The sequence below is a fragment of the Callospermophilus lateralis genome, chromosome 6, assembly GCF_048772815.1.
Source record: "Callospermophilus lateralis isolate mCalLat2 chromosome 6, mCalLat2.hap1, whole genome shotgun sequence".
NCBI lineage: Eukaryota > Metazoa > Chordata > Mammalia > Rodentia > Sciuridae > Callospermophilus > Callospermophilus lateralis.
The window spans coordinates 4,288,931-4,316,749 of NC_135310.1; positions in this window are offsets into that span (position 1 = coordinate 4,288,931).

Below are 27,819 nucleotides of genomic sequence, written 5' to 3' on the forward strand. Positions count from 1 at the left end.
AATTAAATGTACAAACTCTGGCACCCGGCAAGAAGCTCCGGGGCCTCAAAGAGAGAGGGAAACGGCATATCATGAGTGATCCAACTCTCATTCACTCGCTCAGTCGAAACTGACCAACTCTGATAGAGAGATGAGCATTACATTAAAAGAGTGACCCTCCATCTCCATATTTCAAAGAGTCTAGTGAAGACCTGAAAGGTATAAAGAGGCCCCAATCACACTTCCACAGATGAAAATTACAATATGAGTAAATGCATTTGAAGAAATAATGGTGAGGATGTTCTCAAACTTAATGGAAACTGTGGGCTCACAGATTGGAGAGGTTACCCTCGCAGTCCAAAAAACATGGAGGAAATGCTACCAAGAAGCACATGATCACCAGCAATAGGAAAAAACCCAGAAGCAGTCAGATCCATCTGACACCATGTTAAACACGTGTGGAGTTGCCCATTACCCGGCCCTGCCAACAGCAAGCACGTCTGTCACCTGCTGCTGTGTGGCACACCGCCCCAGGACCTGAGCCCTAGACAACACTGATGCCTCCAGTTATTGTGGGGAGGGCCTGGGAGGAGCTCAGCTGAGGCCTGGGCTGTAATAGGGAGGCTGGTCAGGGCTGCAGCCTCCTCAGGCCAACCTGGGAGTTCTGCCTCCAAGCCACGCATTGGCTGGGTCCTCGTGGACCATCATCCAGGACGTCTGTTTGTTCCCATGTGGGCCTCACAACATGGCTGGTGTCTTCATGCAGAACCAACGAGACAAAGAGTATCAGAAGTCTCTAAAAATGAAACCTCCTGTCTCCTGCTAACCTAAAATCTTGGAAGTGTCGCCTCTTAATTTTTGCCAAATTCTATTTGTTAGAAAGTACTCACTAGGTGTACTCTGCACCCACTGAGAGGAGAGGGGAGGATTTACACAGGGGCCGAGCAGCAGTTTGCAGAAACCCCCAGGGGCCCTCCTGGAGCCTGCGTATCAGAAGCTCCTGGGCACCAGGGCTTTGTCTCCCACTGCATCCCCAGGTCCTAAGTGCTGGCTAGCATGTGGTAGACACTTTCGTATTGGGGAAATAGGTGGAAAAACAAATAATCAACCTGGGAAATACATAGCTGATGTGAACTGAAATGGTGACACAGTTGGCGTTGCCATCTGATGTCGTCAGAATCAATACTCAAGATCTGAGACAAGTGTCTACAGCAGCCTTGACTTTCAGAAACCAAAGATTTAATTCCAACCAAATTAGTGAGTAGATGTGCTAAATTCTATTCAGTTCACTTTTTAAAACAGGTAATTAAATGGATTTTGTCATTAAATCATTAGACAGTGGCTTGTGCTTTTATGAGAAAAGAAATAAGAGGAAAGTTCCTTTTGTGGGCTTGGGGTGGGAGATTTTAACTCTGATAATTCCTCCAGCATTTTATAAACTGCTTGCATTTATGTAGGAATGAAAAACATATAAATCCACACATATTTCACCACAGGAGAAATAAATGAAGCCCAGTCTGGGAAGGCTTGTCTTTAATCATGAGATGTGCAGCATTTGGCTGTGGTGAATTAGCCATTTGTCTTACAAATGTAAATCCTCCAGAGCTCTGAGGGCCCAGCAGAAAAACCCACAGGGCTGCATCTGCGCCCTCCAGGGACCTGGGCATGAGCTAAGTGCAGAGACACAGGATCCCAGCATCAACACCCTGGGTCATATTTCTGCCAGGGAAGTCCTCACTTACACCATTCTCTTTATCCCAAAAAGTCCCCATGAATATATCCATCAGAAACACTGCACATGTTCAGTGAGGGACACCGAATAACAGACAATAAGGCTTCATTGTCTTGTGATTTATCTTTGGGTTCTGTCCCAGGCATTGTGGACGGAGTCACTTTTCCTGGATTCAGAGACTCAGGGCATTCTCCCTGTGTTTTCTGCATCTGTCTCCGTTTCCCTTGCTTTTGGTGTCACTGTTAAAGCAACAGGAGAAAAGGGGATGCCTCAGAATACCTGCCCCTCGGGGATTATTCCTATACTGAATGTGGCTGTTTGGATGAACCTGGTCCATATATTAATGTGCGAATTATCCACCAGAACGGGCTAGTCCTACATAGAAGTCATCAGTGTATTTGGTGGTCTTGCAAAAGAGAGAAGCATTAATCTTTCTGGCCACCCATTACTCATGCTATTTCACCAAACTAAATCTCAGAGGTTTGGGTTTTTGCTTGTGTTTTTAAATCCCAGCCGCACCAGACAGCATGGGATTTTCCGATCAATGTCACCAGATTTACGTTCTGATCTCATCATTCAGCTGGTACTGAAAGGGGACGGCTGCGAGCAGTATTAAATCCCACTTTGTCTTTAGTCTTGTTTCTTTTAAGGAGTTTTATATCTTCATCTGTTTCCCTTACATTTTAAAACGGTGCCATTGTGTAAAATCGTACTTCAGGTAAAGTGTTCATGCATTTCCTCTGCGTTCTTGCTGACAACAAGGTGGGGCGTATCTGCACCAGCAGATCCAGGCACACTGAAGGGCTCTTGATGCAAAAGGAACCAGGGGAGGGTCTTTGAACCAGCACTAAAGACTGGGGTGTAAGTCATTCTCCTCATAAATGTGATGCTTTCTTAATGGGCTCCTGCTCCCTCATACAGCACACAGATACACTCAGATATTTGGGGGAGCAAAGTATACACGTATATTTTCAAAAGCCATTGTCCACATTCTTAATACCTGCCTGGCCTGCTGCAGTGTCCTTGTGACGTAGCTCAGAAGGGCATGCAGGGAGCGGGGTGGGCTCACCTGGAGGACACTTCAGAGTCCCCCAGGAATCAAACTGAACCAGAAGGTCAGGATATAAACAAAACCAGCAATGGGTTTTCTGAATAAATTCCAGTTGTGCAGTGAATGCTGCACAGGACATTTACAAAGGCGGCCCTGGGCAGGGGTTGGTGGGGACAGAAGCCTGGCATTTAAAGGTGTCCAGAAACCTCTGAATGCTGTGAGCTATTTATGGCAGAATTTGTGCTTCCCATTAAGTATGAACTGAGCCTCCCTGAGCGAACGGTAGGGGCAAGGGTCCTCAGAATGTGCCACGGGAGCATCAGGCGCGGCTGGAGGTTTTAAGAAGCTCCTAAGGCGGGAAGAGAGACAAGGAGAAGCTCACCCAGATGCAGCGCTCCTCTTTGGCAGGTACCCGTGAAAGGACACAGCAGCACCACTATGAGAACAGAGCAGTCTTTCCACAGTATTTAAACGCATTTCCATGTATTACCATGACTCATCTGGAGTTGTCATCTTCTCGATTCATTTCATCACTTGCTGTTGTTTAGAGGCCCCCCTTTCTATGGAGATACTTATGCCACCTTTCGTTGACCCGTCCGAGGGCTCTGGCCGCCCTGAGTTTGCTTGGCTCACAGACATGGTCGGGATGGGTGAAGAGCTATGTTTTACCAGCAGGTCAATGACAAATTCACGAAGTCCCGCCCACGGTGACTCATTGGTGCTTTCAAAATTCAGTTTCAATGTAAGTGTCCCCCACTGACCTATGAGGTTCTCCAAATCAGTGCGTTAATCACCTGATAGGAATCCACAGGGTGGCCACCGAAGGCCGCGGGGTGTGCTGGAGGAGGGGTCTGGGGGTGTGTCCTGGGTGCATGTTTTATCCCTGGAGAGTGGCGCTGACTCTCTCGGTGCCTCTAGGTGCATGTCCTGGGAGGCTTTCCTCTGCCTCCCTTGTCCCCCAGGATGTTCCGCCTCACCCAGGGCCCAGAGCCGTGGAGCCCGCTGTCTACATGCCGAGACCTCTGAAACCGTGAGTGCTGGGTAAGCCGTTCCTCCTCTGAAATCATTTTTTCAGGTCTTTTGATCAAACCAGTGAGAAAAGCACTAAAACAGGTTCCTCTGTCTTGGCTTCTGCAGAGTCATCTCCGGGAGCCCGGCTGGGACACAGAGCAGGAGTCTGTCAACTCCTGTTGCGACTGGTCAGCAGAAGCCAGGCTCCCACCCTGGACCACCTTGGCACCTGAGCCCTGGGGGGCCACTCCTCCACCTCAGAGTCTCCGGGATCATGAGGGGCTTCTTGGAGCTGCAGCGGGGCCGTCGCCTGCACACTGACCCTCATCACAGCGCGTCTCTCCAAGGCCAGGTCTGTAGCTGGCTCCTAACAAAGGGTTTCTTCGGTATTTGGTATAAGCTTCACCACACACTCCTGGAAATGTCCACAGTCCTGTAACAAGACCTGGTCACAGGTGTCTTTCCAAATATGTCCATTAGAATTTAGCAGAAAAGGCTGAGATCACATTCAGAAGGAAGAGACCAGGATATAGTGTGCTCTAAGCAAAATCCGGAATCTGTGAGCCCTGGCTGTGGGGTTGTATTTGTCTCTGAAGGCCATCTAGTGGGCTTTTCCTTCGCCCAGCTGTTCCCATAGTGGCCCCCTCCCTGCAGGAGTACCCTAGCCCTGAAGCAGTCGCATCAGCCTCTCCGGCCAGGAGCAACTTGCTGCCCCTGGGGGCAGGAAAGAGACTCTGGGCTGGGATCTGGACTCAGGCTCCTGAGCTCCTGACCCAGTGAGTGCCCTGACATGCTGGCACTTTCCTGCCCTGCAGACTAGGCTGGCCGGACAGGCCTCTGGGCTTCAGCAATCAATATTGGAGTAGACTTTCACGGGACACTGACTTGGTGGCGTGGAGTGTGAGGACAAGTTCCTGGTTGGTGAGGCTGGCAGCTTTCAAGAAATTGGTAGAGAGGGGGCCTGCGGCACTGTCTGCCCTCCCTTCTGCCTGGAAGTGGGGGGCTCTGTTTCCTGCTCCTGGTAGTTGAGCAGGGAAATGAGACCGTGGTCCAGGTTCTGGCTGGGCTTGGCACTCAGATCATTGCTCATGGTCAGTGTTGAGCCTGCAGGGTGCATCCTGGTCACAGAGTGAGGCAGTGGCTGAGGCATCTGGTTTCCAGGACAGTAGGAGTAGGGGGTGTCAAGGTGGAGGGAGACAGCCAGGCTGAGAGCAGCCACAGAGCTGTCAGGCCAGTCCTCAGGGTGAGGCCCCGACATTCTCAGTGGATGGCTCCCTTGACCTCATCTGTTTCTTAAGATTCTTCAAGTTTGCCAGAAAGAGCCCTTCCAAACGCATGGGGTCAGGTTCTGCTGTTTGCACAAACAAATTCACAGGAAAGAGAATGCTAGTGGCAAGGGAACATTGTGACCCTGCAGGTTTAAACAAATGGAATGGAGATTCCCACCCAGACTGGGGAATCACTGGGCTCTGGACCCAGGGCAAGGGCCAACAGATCCCTCACGGAGGACACCAACTGAGTGACTTCAAGGCACAGAAGACTTCTTTCACAGTCCTAGGGGCCAGAAGTCCATGAGCAAGGGGTGGACGGACTGTGATCCTCCTGAGACCCCAGGAGAACCGTCCTCTCCTCTCCAAGCTTTTCAAGGTGGCCAGGGGATCTTGGGCATTTCCTGGCTTGCTGCTGCCTCCTGCCAATCTGTCCCTGTTGTCACATGGCCATCTTCTCCCTGTGTGTGTCCTGTTCCTAAAGTGACCTGCTCATTCTGCATTAGGACTCTCCTGCTCCTGGTATGACCTCGTTGGGACTCAGGTACATCTTCGAGGACCCTGTTTCCAAATAAGCCCCGGTTCAGAGAAACCTAGGGTCAGGACATCGACATTTCTTTGGAGGGAAACATAATAAACTCTTGACAGTACTCAAGCCAGAAGAATGAAGAGAAGTACATACACCTATTCTGGGGGCATATGGTCAATGTGTTTCTCCGGTCCTGATTCTTCCTAACTCAGGAGGTTGGCAGCCCAGCTTTGTCCCCTCCAATCTGCAGCCTTTAGTTGCGTGATTCTAACTTCTGTGCATATGTCACTTGAAAATTCACACCCTTTTCTCTCCTGAAATAATTTATTTTTCCTGCTTGAGACATGGCTAAAGGGCATCTTTGCTGGAAGCTCTGCTCTTCTGCACCCCACCATGGCTGAGCGCTGGATCTTGGCTCTTGGCACCGCTTCTCCAGTGGGACTCCTCCTCACGGTCTAGAAATAGAACTGCATAGAACAGAGGACTGACATGCGCGTGTCACACAGTGTCCCCTCCTCCAGCTCCTCTAAGCCCAGCACCTCCCCTTACATGGCGCAGAGCAAACATCTGGAGAGGGGTGAAATGGGAGCAGTGGCGGGCAGGAGCGCCTCTCCTTGACTGGGGCAGACGAGTCCCTCTTAGCCAGCGCTGCTGTGCAGCACCAGGACAGACACAGCCTCAGCAGTGCACAGATCTGCCCCTCTGACTGCAGACAGGAGAAGGTCTGATTTGCATTTACTGGAGCTCAGTAATGGGAGGATCTTTCCTCTCTGAATAGACACAGAGGAATCCACTGACTGACTGAAAGGGAAACCCCATTCCCGCTATCACATTCAGTTCTCCCTCAAATGCCTCCCATTTCTTCAGCCCTACAGATGCCGTTTGGAAGGGCATGGAGATTAGCAGCCGGGAAGCTTTCCAAACTGTTTATAAAAAGAGAAAAATGGGGAAGAGAGCAAGCCAAGCTAGGCTGGTCCTATTAACACGCAAATGCTTCTCGTCTCTTTAACCACAGCACTGTGTGGCGAGCAGAGATTGGGTCATGTTTTTGAGGGTTTCCAGTGGAGAGGTAGGTGTCCAGTCCCTGTCCTTGCCCTGGCTGTGTCTGTGGCCAGAGGTCCAACCCACTGGCCTACAGCAAGAGGGGCTGTAGGTGAAGTGATGGCACAGTCCACCCGGCTGCGCTGCCTCCTGCTTCTTGGGAAGATCATGGGCTCACGCAGGAACGCACAGCCGTCTCCACTCCCATGCTCAGTGGCGGCTCCTGACATGTTCACAGAGGTGTCTGTTCCTGAGGACAGTCATGGACAGCCTTAGGAGTGGCTCACTGAAGAGTGAAGACAAGTTTTATGAAGAGAACCCCAGGGATTCTGACAGCTGTCCACATCAGGGTGGACGCCATCGATGCAGAGTTTGTCACTCTGGGCGTGGCGGGATGCGGCTCCCCAAGGGTCCCTAAAGGAAGGACCTTCGTCTGCCTTTCTCAGATAAGAAAACGGAGAGTAAGAGAGATCGAGCATCTGCTCAAGGTAACAGGGAAAATCTGAGATTTGATGCCAGAACTTCAGACTCCCCATTCCTTATTTCTAACCAAAGAACCTGAGGGGCATAAAACCTGAAATATGGAGTGGAAGAGCAGGAAAACCGAAATCTTGAATAGGAATTAATGTGAAAATCAAAATGAGGAAAAATATTCTGACATAAAATCAAATGGTCAAACCTGGACAGCATCGGAGCTTGACAGAAGAGGTCGATCTGAGCTGAACTGGAAGAGGGACAGGTCTGTCTTTATGTGTTCTCCCTGTCCCAGGAACACTGTGGCTGTTGAAAGTGGCCCACAGAGAGACAGAGCAATATGGAATCTGGGTAGATCATCCCATAACCTATGGTGGTAGCCGGTAGGGAAGGATGAAAATAGGAAACAACAGTTATATTCTGTTTATTTGATCATTAATAATGGCCTGTCCATTGGTTTCTGATCATTGATCTCACTCAAAACAAAAATCAAGAGAGGAAGTAATCCCTTGCCTGAATTGCATGTCTTCCCTGGACGGGGGAGATTGGGAAGACCTGAGGACAGGCTTTTTGTGTTGGGAAGTAAGAGTGGCTCTGCAGGTGGAGCTGAGCTCAGAGTCCCAGCAGGCACCCTGACAGTTGTCCTGGACCCGGGCAGAAGCCCAGAGACCCGGCCTGGCCGCCAGCTTCTCTGTGGTTTCTCTGTTGTTCTCTCTTGAAGGTTTTTTTTAAAGATCTTGTGGAAAATTCTTGCCTGTCTTGAGTCATCCAGAGGGAACTGCGGAAGACACTGCCTGCTTATTTTTGGAAGGAGATTTTGTTTTAAACAATTGTAGTATTGGTATTTATTTTGTACAATATCTTGTATTTCCTGGAATGCAACATTTCTTACATCTTCTTTCGCAGGCAAAAAAAGAGAAAGAGGAAAACATAAAACACAATCTTCCCGTGATATCTATACCTCTATGAATGGTGTGATGGTCTCCCAGAATTGTGTAGAAAACTGTGTTACACATTTAGGTCGACACACTACAATATAGACTGAATCCTGTTGTGTGCATTTTCATGACTATTTTTTTATAAATATATTTCATAAAATTAATTTCAATGGCCACCAAAATTGATTATATAAAATTTTCTATCTAATTTAGCTTGTCCACTACCTTCCCGATTCTGATTTTATCAGCACTACTGTGAGGTACCTAGATACTATTCTGCATATATTTCTTCTGTTTTCATTCTAAACTTATTCTTAAAATTTCCCCTTGAACATTCTGGGATTATCATTATTACAGTATCTAAGAAAACATCTCTTTTAAATTTGTTGTTCTGTCATTATATTTTGAATATCCCCATATCTCCATCTGCAGTGGAACATTAAGACATCTCATTAACTTGCCTTGTTTAGGCAGTGATTAACACATCATTAACATGGTAGGAGTAGAGGAAAATCGTTAAAGACTGTTGAAAAGTGTAGTAATTGTTAATAGTTACCAACTGTTCATAACGCATTCAGCTTTAATTCGTAAGGAGAAACTGTGCCCACAACAGCCCTTGCCAATGTGGAATTTTGCCAGCACTGATGATCCCTTTGCTTGGAGACCTGTGATTGATCTGCACCTGGGGTCAGACGGGATCTCCCCTGCGCTGGGGCTCTTTATGGTTAGTTCCATCATGGGGGCTTTCTGCTTCCCTCTGTAACATCTGGTAGCAGCTACCGTCACATGCAGATCTCCTGACTCAATGGACCATTAGTTTTTGTGCAGAAAGATATGTGAATTTTAAAATGACACCCCCGAGTCCCTGTAATTGAGGCCGTGTGTTATCAATTAGGGAGAGGGGAGAAATTGGTTTTTCTCAGATCATCACAATTCCCCACTCAGAAACCGCTGTCCTAGAACGAGCCAAGCATGTATTGGGGCTTTGTGGCTAAGGTCCTTCTACTGTCTTCACCAGCCTTCCCGTACGCAGACACCAGCCCTAGGGACTTGGAGTAAGCAGGTCAGGATGGCCCACAGCCCAGACCTCCACCACCGTGAGGCTCTGGGAACTGAGGACCGAGCAGCTTCTCTGGACACCAGCAGTCTCTGCTTCCCACCTGTGGTAATTCAGTACCAGCCTCAAATTATTTCCCAATTTCCATAGTCCTTAGCTGAGGAGTGACAAGAGTGATACACCTGGAGAAGTTCCTTCCCACCTAATGATGACTGTTTATACCGAGTAAAATCCACCTGTTGGGTTTATGATGCAATGAAAGCTGTGTGTGGAGCAGAGTTTAAGAGACAGGTGGGAATCTGCTGCCTGTGGATGGGGGACGTGGATTGGGAGAGAGGCCGGGCAGACAAGGGTGTCTGTCAGCCTGAGGAGCGGCGGTGGCTCCTAGAGAACACCGTGGCCCGCTGACCACTGCTTCTCGTGGAAACCTGCTCCTGATTTCCCCTTCCTCTCGCCCAGCACAGAGGAGTTGCCCATCCCTCTGATGAGCTCCTTGGCCATTCTTACGTTGTAACATCTTACAGGAGCCCACGTGGTTTACCCCTCCTGTCTGGATTTCCAGAGTTTTGTGGGTCTTACACAGTTTTTCTCAATGCCCTTAATGGTGAGTAGCGTGAAGCATGAGCTCAGTGGGTTCTGGAAAGGAAGGACTTGGAGAGTAAGTGCTGGTGTGCGGCTTCCAACATGGTCTGTGTGCAAGCAGACGTTTTCAGCAGAGGTGGCACAGGTGTGCTGACACTGTGGGGGGCACGTCTGGTGAGAGGAGGGGGTTCTGAGAACCCCCAGGGATTCCCAGAGCCTGTGGGCTGCTGTGGGTCAAAACACAGAGATGGAAGAGAGTGCGTTATCTTAAGTCCCTCAGCAGGCCATGACCCCAGGCCTGGGTATTGTTCTACTCATTTGCACGGAGTGCCTGGTGCCCCCAGCTCCACCCTGGGATCACAGCATCACCTAAAGCAAAGTGACACTCTCCTGGAGCTGCCATTCCAACAGAAAATAAGCAGACTTAAAAGCGCAACATGGTCTGCCAGATGGCGTTAGAGACTGTGGCAAAATGTAGGCAAGGAAGGGGAGGAGGGGAGCAGGGAGTGGTAGGTGAGGCAGGAGGGTATTCAGTGTAGGTTTGGAAGTAAGTTCTGCCTGTAATTTGGAACCTGATAGGGTAAAGCTGTCACCTGTAACAACATCCTAGACAGTGCTACCAACCATAGCACTTGAGTACCTGATTTGACTAGGTTCCTGACATACAGGTGGGAGACACACTGCCGGTGTTAGGGCTAAAGGAGATGCTTCTTGCCTGGTCATTGTTCTAGACAGTCCCAAGGTAACTGCCATTCAATATCGAGACTGAAAATTGGGCAGAATGGAGATCTACAGGAAGAAGATCCAAGTCTTTTCTGGTTCATAAAATGTCAAGGCAGAAACTCTGGGTAGCACCCTCAGGAAAGGACTGCCTAGGAGCAAACGGACTGGTTCCCACTGATCTTAGAGGCAACGGGATTGCCAAGAAACCGGGCATTTGTCTTCCAATGGCTTGTGTCAGTCATCCCGTAGGACAATCTAGAACCCCAAATCTTGAAAGTGCAACAGCCAGAAGAGGATGATCATTCTGTACCCCACTCCAAAATGGAATTCCCCAGAGCTCACCTCTCCTGTGGCTGTGTTTTAGTCCGATTTCATTGCTGTGGTCAAAAGACCTGACAAGAACAAAATGGAGAAGGGAAGTTTACTTTGGCTGTGGTCCATGGACGGCCAGATCCATCACTCTGAGCCCAGTCACGGCAGAAGGTCTTGGCGGAGGGAAGCTTTTCAGCTCATGGCAGCCAGGAAGCAGGCAGCAGAGCTTGAGGGCAAGGAGCCAGGGACAAGATACAACCCCCAAGGGCATGCCCCAGTGACCTACTCCCTCCCGTCACACCCCCTGTCTAATGCAACCACAGAGGAATCCATTTAAATTACTAATCCATCAAGTGGATTAATCCACCAATTAGGCTATAGCTCTCATAGTCTAGTCACTTCACCTCTAGAAATTCCTGCATCATCTCACACATGAGATTTGGGGGACATAACAATGTGGGAAAAGAACTTTCCAGGGCATACAATTAGAAGCCAGGCAAGGGAAGGAGGGAATCTGTGTTCCAGGACAAGGGAAGCAATGACCAATGAAAGACCCCGTCCACGGGGCAGTGAGATCTAGAATCCCTGCCCTACAGGATCTGAAGTGGCTCTGGTCCATCCATGGCTGGCAGCATGTCCCTCCTCCCTGTTTTGCACACCCTCCTCCTCCCTCTCCCATTCATGTTGGGTTTGTTGGGCAGCTGACATGTGCCCCATCTCACTGATGCCAGATGACAATGATTTACACCCCGACCTCCCAAGCGGGACTGTGAATCTCTCACCCTGAACGTGACTGGTGAGCAGAGCAACTGGATGGTACCATGGGGCCATGTCTTTTGGGGAGAAGTGGGTACCAGGCACATACCCAAGGATATCCAAGTGACCAGAGAGGATGAAGATTGCAAGAAAACTACTTTGTGCCACAAATAACTATGATTTCACCTTCATTGGGAATATAACCTCCGAATTTTAGCTGAGCACAAGGTCAACTTGAAGAGGCAGCTAGTGGTGACCATGTGACCCAGTTCAGTTTAATAAGACGAGAGAAGGATTGTGTGTTAAAGATGAAGGATCGAGCCCTTTCTGGCCTTTTGAAGAAGGGGTTTATCGAAAGCACAAGGCTGGCTTCTGAGTCTCTGAGAGGCACGGAGCTTTGCTTGGTGATTAACTTTGTACAGAATAGCCGTACCTGTGTGTCTCAACTGTACCTTTCTTCCCTTTTGGAGTAAGTTGTTCACAGGGGAAGTGACCACTGTCCTATTTCGGGGATCTGCTTCTGGTCTGGTGTGAAGGGCCGAGGTGGTCTGTGATTCCCTGACCAGCAGACATACAACCAGACTTTTCCAAGACATAAAAGTTGTGAGAGGTTTTTACCTGAAACTCTTTGAGTTATTTCTCAAGTTCTTCAGAACCTGGGCTTGGAGAAGTATATTCATATTTTCTCAGGGACCTCCAGATCATGTGGAATTTTTGGCATGCATTTTTAGAGACCAGGAGGAGAATACAAATCCTTATTCATCCCTTCTTTTTTCCAAAGGGAAAGTCCAAATTATGGCCACCACCTCATGGACCAAAACGGATCTGGTCCATGAGGTGGTGGCCACAATTTGGACTCTGCAGAGCAAGAGATGGAAAGAGCAGAAGGAGTGACAGGATAGAAGGGGCAACAAAATGAAAGGGTGAGAGGACGGGAAGGCCAGAAGGTGCCAAGGTCTCTGTCATTGTGTAGCCACACACCAGGCCTAGACTCTCCATGTTTTCACAAAAAAGAAAAACATATTTTGTTTAAGTTAATGTTGTCCAATTATTCTATCTTTGAGAGATACACCTAAGTATATACCCAAGTCTGGAACTACGGAAAGTCACTTGAGTTTTGCAAAGATTAGCATTCGATGCCTGTTATGTACCAAACGGAGGTGCTGGGTAGAGAACTAGGAACAGGACTGGGGAATTCAAGGGGAGCTCTAGGACGGAGCATGCACACACCTGGGGCTTTTAGCATATGATGGTATTTAAAACCATGAGACTTCCTGTTGTCACCTAGGGAGTGAGCACAGAAAACAAAGCAGGCTGACGCTGAGTCTGAGCTTCTCCAATAAGTGTGTGGGAAATTAAGGGAGACCACGGAAGCCGATGCAGGCACTCCTTATTCATAGAAACATCAAAAAAATGGTATTTTATCTAAATTTTTATGTCTATTTTCTTTTCTAAATGGAATCAATTTTTTTTCCATTAACAACTCCATCATATATAGGAAAATTAAGTTAAAAATACGTATGTCCCAGCAAAAGCAATTTTGTCCATTTCACCACTAGCCCTATAAAAACGATTCCCATAGGTTTACAAGTAATAATGGATTAAAATGCTTATGGTAGCATTGTCAGTGACGGCGAGAAATACTAGGCCATTTGAGTGTCTGAAACGGTCGGATGGGGTATGCTTATGTGCACTGTGAATGCTTAATACGGTAAGCTTTGAGATTCAATATCAGAACAGTGGAATATAAGATACACCGGTTATAGTAGTAATCATCCTGAAACAATTGGCCCCAAATGCATGACCGCAACAGAACCCAAACCCATTTCCTGGTTAAGTGATCTTGGATGGTACTACACCCAAGGAAAGGGAAGGAGAGGGCCAGAGAAGCTCTGTTCCATGCTGGCCCCTCAAGTATTAGGCAGATGGACGCTCCACCATATTCCATATTTATCTACTAAGGTCAATGCATTTTTTTTCTCTCTGGCCCATAGAAAGATCAAAGCATGGAATATTAAAAATGAAGGGTGTTGTCTTGTCCACAGGCCAGTTGTTCCAGGGCAGTGGGGTAGGTTGCATACAGGCCAAATATGGTACCAGGAGACAGTGTGGGAGACCTATGGCTTACTAAGGAGAGTTTAAAAGACATCAGAGACTGCTCAAGGAAGAGTTCAGTGCTGACAGGCTGACAGCTTCTCGTCCAAGAAGTTCCTCCTTGTCCCCATGGAGTTTTGTCCAGTATAAGCAGCTGGACATGTGTCACCTGACCTTTCCACCCACTCAGAGAAGGGTTTATGTCTATGTCTATCATCTTCCTGTTGATGTGACCAAAATACCGATAAGAATAACTTGGAGGAGAAAAATTCATTTGGGGCTCAGAGTTTCAGAGGCCAGTCCACAGGCAGTGACTCCATTTCTCTGGGCGTGAGGTGAGGCAGGACATCATGGTGAAAGGGAGTGATGGAAGGAAGTTGCTCACCTCATGGCAGCCAGGAGCCGAGAGAAAGTGAGGAGTCAGGGACAAGTCATAATCTCCAAGGACACACCCCGGTGACCCAGTTCTCCAGTCCACCCTATCCGCCCACAGTTACCACCACGTAATCCATTGAAATTATGAATCAAATGGATTAAACCACCTCTGAGTATTCGTGCATGAACACAGCAATGAGGAAACACTTTTAGATCCAAATCATGGCCATATGTTAGTCTAAGTGACATCACCAGCATTAGCTTGCTTAGTTTGCCCCACAATCAGCATCCCAAGGAGCAACTGTCCTGGTGAACATGCAAATAGCTCTTTGCAGATGACACGAACTTTTCCCAGTTCCTGGTGTGCAGAAGAGAAAGGCAGTGTCCTTCAAGAAATATGTATTTGGATTTTTCTGGCCCAGATTAGATCTGATTGACCCCTTAACTTGGCTGGATTTTGGGGCACAGTAAGGGAGCACCAGGACACACAGGCTACTGTCCCTGTTTTCAATAGGAATGATCACTTGTGTTCAGGAAAGGCCCAGAGAGGGCAGGAAGTGGGTGTGACACTGCAGCCGGTTGGCTCCCCACAATCTCTGTTTCAGCTCTTTTCTCCATAAGTCGTCATAATTGCTTTTACCCAAGGCTGACAAGAGGGTCCCATGCAGTCCCTGTGCTCTCGGGTCAAAGCCCGAGGATCTTACAGGGATGAGACAGCTCTGGAGAGTCCAGTTCCTTTCTCACAGTGACCGAAAAAGACAATGATCTTTGGAGCCCAACCTCTCCAGCATGTGAAGGCCAAGAAGTGACAAGAAAAAAAAAGGCACTTTGCAAAAGAGAAGCCATGATGGGGACCAAGCTCCCTTGCTTGCCTGTGTCTGTGGAGGGCCTTGCCTGAGGTGGGTCTTCACATGGCCAGCTCTCTCCGAGGGCAGCTTCCTTGTCACTCACGGGGGTCTTCTGGGACATGCATCCAGTGTGTTTCCCTCTGTGGCCACTGTCGACGTGGGACCAGGGCGAGCCCTGTGTGGGTGACCCCGAGTGAGCAGCTTCTTGTCCACTACTCACCCAGGCTGACCCGTGTCAGGGTTTGACAGCAGAATGCCCTCACAATGCACTTCTCCTCCTGATTTGTTTGCTCTTTGCTCGCCGTCAGCTCTGCGTCAGGAGGCGAAAACGAACAGTGTCTTTTCTTTGACGCCTTTTTGTCATCGGCCTCAGTTCTCTGCCTCTCCAGATGAGCAGAGTCTCTTGGACCGTGTGGACAGCAGGCCGCGTGGGGAGAGCCCACGCACCTCCTGCCACTGGTCTTGCTCACTGACGGGTCTTGGCGAGCCTGCTCACCCACTGTGGCCTTAGGAGTGTGGTTCAGAGAGGGTCTTTCTCCCCAGAACCTAAGGGTCCCGATTTTATGAACTTTTTATCTGGTTTTATTCCATTTTACCATTTCTGCCCTTAAACCAGACATGTTGTTCCTGAGCTCAGATCTCTCCTTCCTGAGCTCAGATCTCTCCTTCAGTGATTTGCAGACCTGCTCTGACTTCCGAGGCATTATTAATTTGTAACGGTGCTTACTCTATATACAAGTCCTTTCTCAGATTAATGTTCTTTCAAATAATTTTTTTTCCAGCTTGTGGTTTGCCTTGTCAACTTTTCTCTAGTATATTTTGAAGAGCAACTGTTTTAGAGTTGATCAACTGAAATTTATCACTTTCCTTTTTTACGTATTGAGTCCCCTTGGTGACAGGGTTTTGGCATAAAAAAGATTGCCGCAATGAATAACCATGTGTGCTTGGAGTGCAGCTGTGGACACCTTGCTTTTTAGTGGGAAATTTGTTTATGTGCAATAAGTTTCAAGACAGCATTCTTGGAAAAAAACAAGCAGTACTGTGTTGTTTTTTTTTCTTTTCTTCCTTTTTTTTTTTTTTTTTAACTGCTGAGTCCTCCACAGTTGTATGATTTGTACTCTCACCAGGATCATACATGCTATACATTTTCTGTTTACTTTGACAGATTACAATGCAATGTTTTGGGAGTTTTTGCTAGACTGACAAGAAAGAATAAGCATTTTAGTGTGATTTTAAACTTGCACACTCTTTTTCTGAATAGCTTGGGGAAGAAGAATTTCTTTCCTGGAACTTTCTGTTCCTAACGTGGTGCATTTTTCTGGCGTGTTGTCCATGTCTTCTGTATTCTGCTTCGCATTGTCTGATGTTCGAAGTCAGTGTTTCCATATTTCACTTTCGTTCTTATAGACTGAAAACAATTATTTTGTTCCCATTGAGCAAACTCATACTCATTTATATCTTACATCTATAAAAGACAATTTTGTCAATTTCATTATTTTCAGAAGTTTTAAAACTTGGTTTTGATCCTAAAGCCATTTTAGAGGGATTTCTCCTGAGCTCGCCCGCACTTTGCCTGCCCTGTGGTCAGCAGAGAGTGAGGATGGGAAGACCCAGGAGAGAGACAGCACAGGTTCTGGGGGTGTGCAGGGGCTTCTTGGGGGGTGTCTCTGAGCTCTGTTCCCTGGCTCACCTGGAGCACACTGTGCCTCTCTTTCTGTCCTTCTCTGAATCCCTCCCTCCTGGAAGGCTTCGGGTCAGCACAGGTGTCTGATGCCCTTGTGTGCTATCCTCCCTGCCCTTCCTGCCCACACCAGTGTGTCCTCGGTGGCTTCTCCCACAGTGCCACAGGTAGGCAATGCTTGATTCTTGCATGTTCTCCCAGGTTTCCTAAAGCTTTGAGAATGTTGATGCTGTTCACCTTATTTTTCTGAAGGTTTCCAAGATACGGCAAGGAAATGTTCAGAATCCACCATCGCCATCTTCCTACCAGAGGTAGAAGCGAAGGAGGCTTTTATATGTTTATAGGGTATATATTGTGTTCTATTATGGCAATATAGCACACATGCACGCTCGTAAATGGTTTATAAATGAATGGAGCTATATTTTTATATCTATTACATAACACATTTAAGATGTATTCTAATAAAATATATAATAGAAAATATACTTATTACATTTCACATGTTTGGTTTAAAAGCAGTTGGATGATGGCTAAGAGACAAAGACAGGTTTGGAAAGAGCACGATGACAAATTTTGGTCAAAGAAATAAAAATTCAGGTTCAAGAATTAGGAAATGGAAGGGGAATTTCTTAGTAAAGCTGCTTTCTGAGCTCCCCAGGTTAGCAAATCTGTGCGTATTTTCTCCCCTTGCAACTGAGCTAGCTATGAGGAAATAACACATGAAGTTAGATCCATATTTGGCAACAGGGGACTGATGCTTAGAAGTTGTCTTTTGCTTTAATGAGGACTCAGCTGACATGGGGCGGGGGTGTCAACCTAACCCACAGCAGACCTGGAAGTAGGGCCCAGGAGCTGGTGGCTGTCCCCACTCTCCACAGCAGGTCTGAGTCTGGCTCCCAGTTTTCCTCCACACCAGGAAGCAGTGTTGGTAAGACTGCTCCTGGGGAACTGTGGCCAGCTCTGGATGGGTGGCATCCTGCACAGCCAGAGGTCTGCGCCCTAAGGGAAGGAGCCGGGGTCTTTATCCAGGGACAGTCTGAGAAACACATGTGCCAGAGGGATTCTGTTTATGTGCCGGTATGTGACGGGTGAGCTCTGTGCAAAGACTCCTCTCGTTGCATCTTCATCTCAGAGAAATAGGAACTTCTGTCAAGGGCTGAGAGTGAGGATCCAGAAGAAGACAATGAAGCTGAAAACCTGATTTCCTCTCTCCACGTGGTCGACTCTGTCTGGTTTATGGGGAATGTGAGGCATGGGAAGCACCAGGCATCGCCATTTCCCTGGGGAAGGCAGGAGCACCATCCTCCAAACCGTGATCTGAAGACAGACGCAGAGTCCCCGGTTTACCAGGCGCTGCCGCTGTGGGGCGTGGCATGAACACTGGATTCTGCCCTGCAGGTGTGGCGTGTTGTGGGTCCCTGCTTCATGTGCTCTGACCCTGGCACTTTCAGGCAGAAGATTGAAGGGGAAGGAAAGAGGGATCTGAGCTGAATTCTCAGCAACTTTCCCTAAACTGGACAATCAGGTCACTATGAGACATTTTCAAACTTTTCTTTGGTTTTCAATTAACTTTCCCTCTCACCTGCAAAAAGTTCCAGGTTTCTGTTTTTGGAATGTCCATAGCAAGGTTTTAGTTTTGTGATTTGAGCTGTTTCTTGGATTTCAAAATTCTGGTAGGAGAATATAAGCATTGGAAATGCTGAGGCTTTCTGCCTACACCTGAATCAAGCCCTGGCTGGAGCCCTCATATCTCTTGTGCCCTTGGCAAACAGTGCATCACCTAAACTAGTGAGATGAGTATTGATCCTGGAAAGATAGTGTGCAGCTAGAATATAACTTACTTAAAGTACAGAAATCCAGCATAAAGCAGTGCTAAGTTGATTGCAGCTAATAGAAGTCAAAATATATGGAGAGCTTTCTATGGGCTACATGCTCTGTTAAACAATTTTCTTGTAATAAATGACCCAGACACTATTATAATTGTCATTTTACAGAAGAAGTTGAGACAGAGAGGAAATGTGATGCCTGCACCACAGGGGCCTCGGTCCCTCAGCTTCTATCCGCCGTGCTGGAGACCATCGTGGTTTCCAATTATCGCAATCTCAGAGTCAATAAGAAGAATAAGAGAAACTTAGGTCTATGCTCGAGGAAAAACTTACTTTGCAGAATGTCTGTGTGGTTTTATATTATAAGAAATTCAGTGAGATTCAGAATGATTGTAAGTTGAACGCTGCAAACTTTATTTTGGATTATGAAAACTGACACATTTTTGAATTTTAAACTGGAAAAATGAAACTCTCCAATAGAATCCTTGTGTACAGAGATGAAAAGGAGTTGGCGAACTCACTAAACATAGAAGAAATGTAAACCACAGTTCTTAATGTTGGCCAGGGGTAATTCATAGCCTCCATGTTGTGAATACATGCACGAAGAAAAATTTGAATTCCAGAAGTGCAAACAAAAGTATGGTAACTTTTGCAGAAAAAAAAAATGAGCAGAAACCAAAATTTTCATGGGCTTATGTAGAATTTCTGGAGATCTTGAGAATTTAAAGTTGTTTACTGAGTGGAGCTCAAAGGTCTAAAGCTCATATCCTCTTAGCATTGCACTGAGACTCTGGACACATTCAATAATGAGTTAGAAGTTTTCAAGAACCACTTTGTAGCAATTGAGAAGCATAAAGCATATTTAATTAAATTAAGTAATCTCTATTTGGATAAAAATAATTCATTTTAGTGGTGACTGTTTTTAATGATTCATGTTGTCATTCAGAAGGGGACAAGAAACTGATAAAGTACTTAGAACTTCATTTATTAGGACTTCAATAAAAGTGAAGCACTAATGGGATTTTACTTACCAGGGAAATGCCATATTATATTAATACATGATTCTGAAATACTCATCAGAATAATGTACATCACAAAATGTGCCCCTCCCAAAAGAGGAAACTTCAAAGACATAAGCATTTTTGGTATAAAAAATTTATAAAACAATTTTAAAAATGTAATTAGTCTATATTTAGGTAAATTTCTATAATAACGTGGATAGGAACCATTAAAGCGCTTCTCTGAAATCTCTCTTTTTTAAAAAAAAAATTATTTATTTAGGTGTAGATGGACACAACACAATACCTTTATTTTTATGTGGTGCTGAGAATCGAACCCAGTGCCTCACTTATGCAAAACAAATCAGCTTCCACTGAGCTATAGCCCCAGCCCCTGAAATCTCTTTTTAAGGCGACCCTCCCTCTCCTTTTGGACGCAGGTGGCGATGGCTTTCGGACCGCAGAAGGGCCTCCTCCCCTCTGGAAGCCTGGTCGTCCACTAGGCTAACGCTGCGGGGGCCTGGCCAAGCCAGCTCTCATAACCAGGGACCGGGAAGCAGAGGGGAGAAGAAGGGGCCGGGGCCCAGAGCCCCCTTCAAGGGCACTCCCCGACCTAAATCCCACGTCCTAAAGTCTCTACCAGCTGTTGACAGCACCATGAACTGGTGACTAAGCCTCCCACACATGTACCCAGGTGTAGGGGATCGCAAATCAAGTCAAGATGGCGCCTGGCAGTTTGCCAGGAGGAGTGGTTTGTGAGGCAAGGCCACCGAGCCATTAAAGCCATTAAGATGGTGGGGATTCCTTATTGGCTGGTTGCTGTATCTGGATGATGCTACTTGAGTCACGCTGTGTGCAATCAGTTAGGTATGTATACACCGCTGTTGTTCCGTAATAAAGCAGTTCCTGCTTCAACCTTCAAATTGCTTGTCACCTCCTGGTCATTTGGCCCAGCCGGACTGTGGCACCCAGGTAGGACACTTAAGATCCCAACTAGAGCAGATGCCCTGTGCCTTTTTCACCTTAGCAATCCTATTAGATCTAAAGTACGTTTTAATTTTAATTAATACTTTCCGTGTTGACAAGGGGTGTTCAACAGCTTTTCAAATGTTTATTAGCCAATTGCTTTGTTATGCTTTGTCTGTGTCCCAACCACCACCCACTCATGCATGGACGCTCTGACCCTCAACATGACCCGATGAGATGGAGTATGGAGATGAAGATTCAGGGAGGTAATTAGGGTTGACAAGGTCGTGATGTCCTTACAGGAAGGACACCAGAGATCTTGCGCCTCTCTTACTCTCTGTGCAATGCCAGGACACAGCAAGAAGGTGTCAGTGGGCAGGCCAGGAAGAGAACTCTGACCAGGACCTGACCAAGCTGGCTCCCTACCTCAGCCTTGCAGCCTCCAAACTGCCAGAAAAAAATTTAAAGCTGTTTACCAAGTGGTTAAGCCACTCTGTCTCCAGTATTTCTTAGGAACCTGAGATGAATAATGTGTGCTTTTTTTTTTTTCCTCTTTAGGGTATACTTGCTTATTTTACTATTACAAAGATATTCTCCTACAACCTTTGTTATTTTATTTCACATTCAGATCTACAATTTATTTAAAAGTATTTGCATAAGGTGTGTGATGTGATCCAGTACATTATTTGTAATATCTAGCCAAATGACCCAGAAACATTTACTGAAAAAATCACTTCAAACTATACTGAACCCGAATTCCTACCACAAACCAGGTGATAGCACATGTGAGTCTCTTATAAGGTTCTTTATTCTTGTAGCAATATAACACTTTATTAATTACTGGTTTATAACAGGGCTTAATACCTAGTGTTCTTTTGTCAAATTTTCATTCTTCTTCAATAACACCTTGGCTGTTCTTGGCCTCATTAATTTCCATATGAATTTTAGAATCTGCTTATCAAATTTTTTCAAGAAAAAAAACCCTTTGAAATTTAACAGAGGGTAACAAATAAACTGTAAATTAGTCTAAGAATAACAGATAATTTTATAATATTGAATTTTACAATAATAATATACAACATGTGTTTTATTCTTCTTTAAAAATGTCATTAATAAAATTCCATTGAAGATTTGTTTCTTGCTCTTTTATAGAAGTATAACTGAGGTTTATATATGGAAAAACTGAAGCAATGTTGATAGGTTTACAAATTTTAATAGTTCGACGATTATTTTTAATGTTATAGATGAAGAACAAAGTTATCTGCAAGTAATGATGTGCTCCCTTCTCTCCTGACACCTTCACAACTCGTTTCTTCGTGTGTACGTGACTTGAAGGATATGTTATCTTGCTGGGTAGTTTGAAGATTGACTTAGGAATGCTTTGGTGTTGTTGCTCCTACTTGATGCCCACCATCCCAGTGCTCCCCAGGGCACTCCCTGTAAAGTCTTGCTCCATGTCTGAGTGCAGAGTGGGCTGTGGGCCACCCTCAGAATCCTTAGCCTGGGTTGTGAGTTGTTTCCAGGGCATCTCTACAGCAGGACATAGAACCATGACCCTCACACAGCCTCTAAACATGAAGTGTGCTTGTTACCTTTAAATCACAATGATAGACCACACTCTGGGTGCATAAGGTCGGCTGAGTGGGGTGTGTGTGTGTGTGTGTGTGTGTGTGTGGGTGGGTGGGTGGGTATCTACCCAGAACTGTACATATTCCTGGGGAAGTCCCCAAAAGCCCTAAGCTGTTACCTCAGGCTGATCTTGAGGCTTCCTTCCAGGCGGGAGAGAGGGCTAAGGCAGGTTTATAAACTGCATGCTAAGCAGTGAAGATGTGCCCCATACGTACACAGATACCCTCAGCAAAAGATAGTTGCAGGCACTTAAGGAAATCTCTGTGTGATCAGCTGACTACTACACTAACTGAACAGTCTTCAATGGCGACAGATGACAGAGTGCACATTACAGAATTAGTGAAAGCAAACAGCAGCAAGAAAATTGACAAGGAACCATAACAGGCCACAGGGAAAAAGAGATCTGATTCCTAGAGTTGCCATGTTTTGTAGAATGTATGTTTTTTTTAACAAAGAATTATGAGACTTGCAAAGAAACAAGAAGTTATGGTTCATAAATAGGAAAAAAATAATAGAATCTGTCTCTAAAAAACCCCACGTCTTGGATTTGTTACACAAATGATTTTAAACCAGATATCTCAGATATTTCAAACAGGAGAAGAAAGCATTTTTAAAGAACTGAAGAAAGACAGGCGAAGGATGTATCATGAAAAAGAGTATAAAAAACATGAAATTTGTTTTTAAAAAGCCACTAGTAATCTATACTTGAAAAGAAAAATAACTGAGATGAAAAATTACCTGTAGAAGCACAGAAGTTAATTTGAGCTGTCAATAACATGTTGCTTAATGTAAGATGTTATTTATAATCTACAGAGAAATAGCAAGAAGATGACTCAAAATATAGCAAAAAATGATAAAGAAGTTAGAGTATGACAGAAAGTATTATTTATCACAAAAGAAGTCATAATAGTAGGAATCAAAAAATAAAAGAAATTGTAAAACCTGTAGAATATAAATAGCAAAGTGAAACTAATGTAGACAATCTTATTGATAATTACATTAAATATAAATGCGTTAAAAACTCTATAAACAATAGAAGTTGTCAGAATGGATTTGACATTTCTCTCAGAAATATGCTGCCTATGAAATGTGTAATTTAAATTCAATAAATTCAATGACATGAGAGGTTTCAATAAAATAAATCAAAAGATACATACCCAGCAAACAGAAAACAAAGTAACTATAGTAACTATAGGGTTTCTTTAGTGGTATACGAACTAGGTCATATCCATCATACATTTGGACCATATCCACCATGATAGTATCATACAGAATATATCCACTGTCCAAAGTCTCTGTGCTCTGCCTCATTATCTCTCTTTCCACCTAACCCTTGGCAACCAATGATCTTTTAACTTTCTCCATAATTTTGTCCTTCCCAGAATGTCATCCCATTGAAATCACAGTATATATCCAGACTGCCTACTTTTGCTTAATAATATGCATTCACATTTCCTTCTTCCCTTTTTATGGCCAACAGCCTCATTTATTTTTAGTTTTGAGTAAATCTCTGTTTGGATGTAGCACAGTTCATCCATTTATTTGCCTACTGATGGATATCTTGGTTATTTTCAAGTTTGGGAAATTACAAATAAATCTACTATAAATATCCATGTGCATTTTTATGTGACATATGCTAAGGTTTGAATGTGAGGTGTCCACCAAAACTTGTATGTGAGACAATGCAAGAATGTTTGGAGGAGAAATAACTGGGTTATGAGAACCTTACCCCAATCAGTGAATTAACCACCTTATGGGATTGATTAAGTGGTAACTGAAGGCAGGTGGGGTGTGGCTGGAAGAGATGGAGCATTGTGGGGTGAATCTTTGGGGTATATATTTGTATCTGGCAAGTGGAGATCTCTCTGCTTTCTGATCATCAGGTGAGACACTTCCCTCTGCCAAACTCTTCCTCTATGAAGTTCTGCCTCACCTTGAGCCCCTGGTAATGGAGCCAGCTGTCCATGGACTGAGACCTCTCAAACTGTGAGCCCACAAATAAACTTCTCCTCCTTTACATCTGTGCTGGTTGGGTCTCTTAGTGCAGTGTTGATTTCAATTCCTGGACTGGAGGTCTGGTTCAGAGTAGAGTGCTTCCTTAGCATGCATGAGGCCCTGGGTTCAACCCCAAATCTGGCAATAAAAATGTTCTATTGCTTTGACTAAGTGGTATGTAGCACAGCTTCAGGACTGAAGGGTGAGTAGTTTAGTTTTGTAAGAAACCTCCACTGTCTTCTAAAGTGGCTATACCTTCCTGCAACCCAACTGGCCCCAAATGATAATTCCTGGTGTTTCACATTCTTGTCAGTATTTGGCATTTTTCTTGCTCTAGATTCTGCTTATTCTGATAGGTTGTAGTGGAACTCCAGTGCTGGTTTGATTTGTATTTCCCTAATGATGTGAGATATCTTCATATATGTTTTTTTTTTCCTTTGGTGAGGTGTTTGTTATTTTGGCTTGTTTTGTAACTAGGTTTTTATTTCTTTGGTGTTGTCGGGTTTAAAAGTTCTTTACATATTTGGTAACAGAGCTTTATGAGTTATGTCTTTGGAAATGGTCTGCTTTTGCATCCTGTTGACAGTATCTTGCCAAGAAATAATATTTAATTTTAATGAAATCTACCTTAACAATTCTTTCATGGATCATGATTTTGGTGTGATATCTAAAAATTTATTGCCAAACTCTATGTCACCTAGATATTCTTCAAGGTAACTCCTACGCAATTTTATAGTTTTGTGCTTGAGTTAATTTTTTTCATAGTGTATTAAGTTTGTGTCTTTATTCATTTTCTTTTCATTTTTTTTTTAACATGTGGATGGCCATTTATTGAGCACCATTGGTTGAGAAGATGTTCTTTTCTCCACTACATTTCTGAAAGACGCTATAGAGAATTGACAAAATTTCTTTTTAAAGTGTTTAGAATTCAGTGTGAGCTCATATGACCAGGTTATTTCTGATTAGCAATGTCAATAATTTTTTATTCAATTTCTCTCTAGATCATCTATTTATTCCTGTATGAATTTTGGCAGATTGTGTTTTTCAAGGAATTGGTTCATTTCATGTAGTTTCTCAAATTTATGGGCATCAAGTTGTTGTCAATCTATGTAATGGGTACATTTAGATTATTGGCAATATATAATTATCAATATAGTTGGTATCTACCACATATGTAACCATTTTCTCTTTGTGGCCCTTATTCTTTGATTCTTTGTTTTTCTCTGTCGCGACCCCTTGCCCGCAAGGAAGACGCAACTCAGGAATCTTCTTTCAGCAGTTTATTCAGGCCCTTGATATTTCTTCTCATATCCTCGGATGCCCCTCCCAGGCTTAATAAAGCATCTCAAGCCCCAATGCGAAGCTGCCACGTGGAACTTTCTCATAGGGTGCTGAAAAGCCATGCGCCAACTCTCCCAAATAAGGAGTTGTTTGTCACAGACCACAGCGGAGCCAGCGCCATCTTGTAATGGCAACCACAATCTGCAGAAGCGGCTCACCACATTTCTCACTTTTGTTAATTGAGCATTTTACATGATTCCATTATCTCTCCTTTCTTACCATATTAATTTTACTTTTTTTCCTTACATTTTGTAGTGGTTTCTCTAGAGTTTTCAGTCAATTCAAATAAACTTTAAAATAACACTATACCACTTTACAGGTAGTGATGAGAACCTTACATTAAAAAGAATCTGAAATCTTCCCTTTTGTCCCCTGTTAAATCCATTTCACTTGCATATAAGTTCTCTCTCTCTCTCTCTCTCTCACACACACATGCGCACACACACACACACACACACACACACACACACTCTCTCTCTCTCTCTCTCTCACACACACACACAGCCAAATATACGTGGCTATTATTGTTTCAAATGAACTCTTTACTGTTGGAATAACAAAAAAGCAGATGCTCTTCTCTCCTGGGTAGGTGGCCTGGGTGACCTGCTCGCCTTTTCCTTCTGACTCCCAGCATTTCGGAGAAGGCAGGCCTCTTGCCAACAAATCCCCACAGTGTTTGTTTGTCTGAGAAAGCCTTTCTCTTCCCCACCTCTGACGGATAACTTCACAGGGCATGGAAAGTAGGTGAGTGGTTTCTTCTCAGCCCCTTTTTCATTTTACACCATCCTCTTATTGTTTGCAGAACTCAGATGAGGAACTTTCTTCCTCTGTATTCTTGATGTTTTCTACCTCCCCAGGATTCTTTCTGTCTGTCTGTCTTTTTCTATATCCATTTGATTGACAGGGATGCATCCAGATACAGCTTTTCTGCCTTTCATCCTGTTGACGTGATCTGAGCTCGCTGGATAAGTGGTCTGGAGTCTGACACTCATTTGGAGAGATTCTCAGTGATCACTTGCTCAAATATCTCCCCATTCCCCTGTTCGATTCCTTCTCCTGGTGTTCTCTTTGCACCTATGTATTCACACCTTTTGTAGTTGCTACAGTTTTTGAATATTCTACATTTGCTTCCAGTCCTTTTTCCTTTTGTTCTTCAGTTTTACAAGTTCCCATATAGACTTTTTCAAGCCTGGCATCTTTCCCCAGCCATGCCAGCAGAGGCATTATTGATTTCTGTTAGTGTTGTTATCTCTACATTCCTTTTGGGGCTTTCATAGAATTTCCATCTCTGCTTACACTGCGCATCTGCTCTTCATACTGTCTCTTTACCCACTTGGTGTTAATCATGGTAGCTTTGAGCCCCAGTGGGATCACATCAGCTTCCCTGCCAGATCTCAGTCAAGTTGGAGGCTTGATTTGTCTCTTCAAAGTGCATTTTTTTCTTTTAGTATGTCTCATCCTTTTTTTTCTTTTCTTTTTTTTTTTTTTCTCTTTTGATGGTGGGGCTTGATGTTCTGGAAAAACAAGCTCTTATTTACCCTGTGAATATACAAGTATGACGTTGGGAGAAGGTGGCCTCCCACAGTTCCGTGAGCAGGCTCTGTCTTCAGTGAGCCTAGACCTCGACAGGGCCTCTCCTGCTGCGCTTCCCCTCTCCTGCTGTGCCCCTCGCCCTTGAGTGGCAGGAGAGGCGCACAGTGAGCTGGAGGTGGCTGCTTCCTTTCATTTGGGTCGCGGAGCTCTGGACTTGCCTCTTAGTGGAACACCATGTCCAGAGTGAACTGAGGTTGACGCAGGCCGACTGGCTGCAGCAAAATAACCAGGGGGTGACGAACAACTTGTGTAGATTGATACAGCAAGAATGGAAGCCATTTATTGTAGGACAACAGAGGTATTTATACATTCCACACAGCTTATCTTAATTAGCATAAACTAGATACAGCAGTCAACCAATCAGAAATCTCCACACTTAATGGCTCACTGGCGTTACTTCACAAACCACTCCCTCTGGCATTTTGCCAGGCACCATCCAGACTTGTTTACAGACTCTAACAATTCCCCCTTTTGTTTAATTTAAATAATGACCATAGTGGTTTTTACACAAACACCATAAATAATCTGCTACAAACAGAAAGGGAGGATACCAAATGTCACAATACCAAGCCAATTGATGGCTCCATGCAAGTTTTACAAGCTTTTTTGATGTTTAAAGATTCTGTATTTAATTTATTTTCTGATAGTCAGTATGTAGTTAATGCTATAATATCTTGAAGATGCTGGTAGGATTTCCCTTTTTTCTACTGTTTTCTCTTTGTTTTCCACTATACAAAGTCTAATCTGGGACAGAAAAGATCCATTCTTTATAGGACATATCAGGGCACATACAGGATTGCCTGGAGGCCTTAGTTTGGGCAATGATTTAGCAGACAAAACTACACATGACATACATATTTTCTCTACACTAGAAGAAGCTACAAATTTTCATAAAAGATTCCATGTTAATGCTCATACTTTACAAAAGCATTTTAAAATAACTAAGGAACAAGCCAGACATATAATAAAACAATGTCAAAATTGTGTGACCTTTTTACCACAAGTTAATCTTGGAGTCAA